Here is a 5,000-nt window from a genome sequence, read left to right on the forward strand (position 1 = left end):
GGCCTGTTTTTGGTCTGTTCTGGCGTGGCGCGGTGACCGTCGTGAGCGGAGCAAAACGTCAGCCATCTCAGCACCTTGGAACCCCCCGGGTGGCACAGGGCTGGATGGGGCTTTCGTATAGCAGGGACGGTGCTGCCTCACGCTTCGCTCGCTGTTCGCCGCTCGCCGCTCGCTCGCGCAACCTAAAATGGCCAGTTTTGGCCCGTTTTTGGGCTGTTTTGGCCTGTTTTTGGTCCGTTCTTGCGTGGCACGGCGACCGTCGTGAGCGGAGCAAAACGTCAGCCATCTCAGCACCCTGGAACCCCCCGGGTGGCACAGGGCTGGATGGGGCTTTCGTATAGCAGGGACGGTGCTGCCTCTCGCTTCGCTCGCTGTTCGCCGCTCACCGCTCGCTCGCTCAGCCAAAAATGGCCAGTTTTGGCCCGTTTTTGGGCTGTTTTGGCCTGTTTTTGGTCCGTTCTTGCATGGCGCGGTGACCGTCGTGAGCGGAGCAAAACGTCAGCCATCTCAGCACCCTGGAACCCCCCGGGTGGCACAGGGCTGGATGGGGCTTTCGTATAGCAGGGACGGTGCTGCCTCACGCTTCGCTCGCTGTTCGCCGCTCGCCGCTCGCTCGCGCAGCCAAAAATGACCAGTTTTGGCCCGTTTTTGGGCTGTTTTGGCCTGTTTATGGTCCGTTCTTGCGTGGTGCGGTGACCGTCGTGAGCGGAGCAAAACGTCAGCCATCTCAGCACCCTGGAACCCCCCGGGTGGCACAGGGCTGGATGGGGCTTTCGTATATAGCAGGGACGGTGCTGCCTCTCGCTTCGCTCGCTGTCCGCCGCTCGCCGCTCGCTCGCGCAGCCAAAAATGGCCAGTTTTGGCCCGTTTTTGGGCCGTTTTGGCCAGTTTTTGGCCTGTTCTTGCATTGCGCGGTGACCGTCGAGAGCGGAGCAAAACGTCAGCCATCTCAGCACCCTGGAACCCCCCGGGTGGCACAGGGCTGGATGGGGCTTTCGTATAGCAGGGACGGTGCTGCCTCTCGCTTCGCTCGCTGTCCGCCGCTCGCCGCTCGCTCGTGCAGCCAAAAATGGCCAGTTTTGGCCCGTTTTTGGGCCGTTTTGGCCAGTTTTTGGCCTGTTCTTGCATTGCGCGGTGACCGTCGAGAGCGGAGCAAAACGTCAGCCATCTCAGCACCCTGGAACCCCCCGGGTGGCACAGGGCTGGATGGGGCTTTCGTATAGCAGGGACGGTGCTGCCTCTCGCTTCGCTCGCTGTCCGCCGCTCGCCGCTCGCTCGTGCAGCCAAAAATGGCCAGTTTTGGCCCGTTTTTGGGCCGTTTTGGCCAGTTTTTGGCCTGTTCTTGCATTGCGCGGTGACCGTCGAGAGCGGAGCAAAACGTCAGCCATCTCAGCACCCTGGAACCCCCCGGGTGGCACAGGGCTGGATGGGGCTTTCGTATAGCAGGGACGGTGCTGCCTCTCGCTTCGCTCGCTGTCCGCCGCTCGCCGCTCGCTCGTGCAGCCAAAAATGGCCAGTTTTGGCCCGTTTTTGGGCCGTTTTGGCCAGTTTTTGGCCTGTTCTTGCATTGCGCGGTGACCGTCGAGAGCGGAGCAAAACGTCAGCCATCTCAGCACCCTGGAACCCCCCGGGTGGCACAGGGCTGGATGGGGCTTTCGTATAGCAGGGACGGTGCTGCCTCTCGCTTCGCTCGCTGTCCGCCGCTCGCCGCTCGCTCGTGCAGCCAAAAATGGCCAGTTTTGGCCCGTTTTTGGGCCGTTTTGGCCAGTTTTTGGCCTGTTCTTGCATTGCGCGGTGACCGTCGAGAGCGGAGCAAAACGTCAGCCATCTCAGCACCCTGGAACCCCCGGGTGGCACAGGGCTGGATGGGGCTTTCGTATAGCAGGGACGGTGCTGCCTCTCGCTTCGCTCGCTGTCCGCCGCTCGCCGCTCGCTCGTGCAGCCAAAAATGGCCAGTTTTGGCCCGTTTTTGGGCCGTTTTGGCCAGTTTTTGGCCTGTTCTTGCATTGCGCGGTGACCGTCGAGAGCGGAGCAAAACGTCAGCCATCTCAGCACCCTGGAACCCCCCGGGTGGCACAGGGCTGGATGGGGCTTTCGTATAGCAGGGACGGTGCTGCCTCTCGCTTCGCTCGCTGTCCGCCGCTCGCCGCTCGCTCGTGCAGCCAAAAATGGCCAGTTTTGGCCCGTTTTTGGGCCGTTTTGGCCAGTTTTTGGCCTGTTCTTGCATTGCGCGGTGACCGTCGAGAGCGGAGCAAAACGTCAGCCATCTCAGCACCCTGGAACCCCCCGGGTGGCACAGGGCTGGATGGGGCTTTCGTATAGCAGGGACGGTGCTGCCTCTCGCTTCGCTCGCTGTCCGCCGCTCGCCGCTCGCTCGTGCAGCCAAAAATGGCCAGTTTTGGCCCGTTTTTGGGCCGTTTTGGCCAGTTTTTGGCCTGTTCTTGCATTGCGCGGTGACCGTCGAGAGCGGAGCAAAACGTCAGCCATCTCAGCACCCTGGAACCCCCCGGGTGGCACAGGGCTGGATGGGGCTTTCGTATAGCAGGGACGGTGCTGCCTCTCGCTTCGCTCGCTGTCCGCCGCTCGCCGCTCGCTCGTGCAGCCAAAAATGGCCAGTTTTGGCCCGTTTTTGGGCCGTTTTGGCCAGTTTTTGGCCTGTTCTTGCATTGCGCGGTGACCGTCGAGAGCGGAGCAAAACGTCAGCCATCTCAGCACCCTGGAACCCCCCGGGTGGCACAGGGCTGGATGGGGCTTTCGTATAGCAGGGACGGTGCTGCCTCTCGCTTCGCTCGCTGTCCGCCGCTCGCCGCTCGCTCGCGCAGCCAAAAATGGCCAGTTTTGGCCCGTTTTTGGGCCGTTTTGGCCAGTTTTTGGCCTGTTCTTGCATTGCGCGGTGACCGTCGAGAGCGGAGCAAAACGTCAGCCATCTCAGCACCCTGGAACCCCCCGGGTGGCACAGGGCTGGATGGGGCTTTCGTATAGCAGGGACGGTGCTGCCTCTCGCTTCGCTCGCTGTCCGCCGCTCGCCGCTCGCTCGTGCAGCCAAAAATGGCCAGTTTTGGCCCGTTTTTGGGCCGTTTTGGCCAGTTTTTGGCCTGTTCTTGCATTGCGCGGTGACCGTCGAGAGCGGAGCAAAACGTCAGCCATCTCAGCACCCTGGAACCCCCCGGGTGGCACAGGGCTGGATGGGGCTTTCGTATAGCAGGGACGGTGCTGCCTCTCGCTTCGCTCGCTGTCCGCCGCTCGCCGCTCGCTCGTGCAGCCAAAAATGGCCAGTTTTGGCCCGTTTTTGGGCCGTTTTGGCCAGTTTTTGGCCTGTTCTTGCATTGCGCGGTGACCGTCGAGAGCGGAGCAAAACGTCAGCCATCTCAGCACCCTGGAACCCCCCGGGTGGCACAGGGCTGGATGGGGCTTTCGTATAGCAGGGACGGTGCTGCCTCTCGCTTCGCTCGCTGTCCGCCGCTCGCCGCTCGCTCGTGCAGCCAAAAATGGCCAGTTTTGGCCCGTTTTTGGGCCGTTTTGGCCAGTTTTTGGCCTGTTCTTGCATTGCGCGGTGACCGTCGAGAGCGGAGCAAAACGTCAGCCATCTCAGCACCCTGGAACCCCCCGGGTGGCACAGGGCTGGATGGGGCTTTCGTATAGCAGGGACGGTGCTGCCTCTCGCTTCGCTCGCTGTCCGCCGCTCGCCGCTCGCTCGCGCAGCCAAAAATGGCCAGTTTTGGCCCGTTTTTGGGCCGTTTTGGCCAGTTTTTGGCCTGTTCTTGCATTGCGCGGTGACCGTCGAGAGCGGAGCAAAACGTCAGCCATCTCAGCACCCTGGAACCCCCCGGGTGGCACAGGGCTGGATGGGGCTTTCGTATAGCAGGGACGGTGCTGCCTCTCGCTTCGCTCGCTGTCCGCCGCTCGCCGCTCGCTCGTGCAGCCAAAAATGGCCAGTTTTGGCCCGTTTTTGGGCCGTTTTGGCCAGTTTTTGGCCTGTTCTTGCATTGCGCGGTGACCGTCGAGAGCGGAGCAAAACGTCAGCCATCTCAGCACCCTGGAACCCCCCGGGTGGCACAGGGCTGGATGGGGCTTTCGTATAGCAGGGACGGTGCTGCCTCTCGCTTCGCTCGCTGTCCGCCGCTCGCCGCTCGCTCGTGCAGCCAAAAATGGCCAGTTTTGGCCCGTTTTTGGGCCGTTTTGGCCAGTTTTTGGCCTGTTCTTGCATTGCGCGGTGACCGTCGAGAGCGGAGCAAAACGTCAGCCATCTCAGCACCCTGGAACCCCCCGGGTGGCACAGGGCTGGATGGGGCTTTCGTATAGCAGGGACGGTGCTGCCTCTCGCTTCGCTCGCTGTCCGCCGCTCGCCGCTCGCTCGTGCAGCCAAAAATGGCCAGTTTTGGCCCGTTTTTGGGCCGTTTTGGCCAGTTTTTGGCCTGTTCTTGCATTGCGCGGTGACCGTCGAGAGCGGAGCAAAACGTCAGCCATCTCAGCACCCTGGAACCCCCCGGGTGGCACAGGGCTGGATGGGGCTTTCGTATAGCAGGGACGGTGCTGCCTCTCGCTTCGCTCGCTGTCCGCCGCTCGCCGCTCGCTCGCGCAGCCAAAAATGGCCAGTTTTGGCCCGTTTTTGGGCCGTTTTGGCCAGTTTTTGGCCTGTTCTTGCATTGCGCGGTGACCGTCGAGAGCGGAGCAAAACGTCAGCCATCTCAGCACCCTGGAACCCCCCGGGTGGCACAGGGCTGGATGGGGCTTTCGTATAGCAGGGACGGTGCTGCCTCTCGCTTCGCTCGCTGTCCGCCGCTCGCCGCTCGCGCAGCCAAAAATGGCCAGTTTTGGCCCGTTTTTGGGCCGTTTTGGCCAGTTTTTGGCCTGTTCTTGCATTGCGCGGTGACCGTCGAGAGCGGAGCAAAACGTCAGCCATCTCAGCACCCTGGAACCCCCCGGGTGGCACAGGGCTGGATGGGGCTTTCGTATAGCAGGGACGGTGCTGCCTCTCGCTTCGCTCGCTGTTCGCCGCT

Source organism: Musa acuminata, unplaced genomic scaffold (genome assembly GCF_036884655.1).
Source record: "Musa acuminata AAA Group cultivar baxijiao unplaced genomic scaffold, Cavendish_Baxijiao_AAA HiC_scaffold_34, whole genome shotgun sequence".
NCBI classification, from domain to species: Eukaryota; Viridiplantae; Streptophyta; class Magnoliopsida; order Zingiberales; family Musaceae; genus Musa; species Musa acuminata.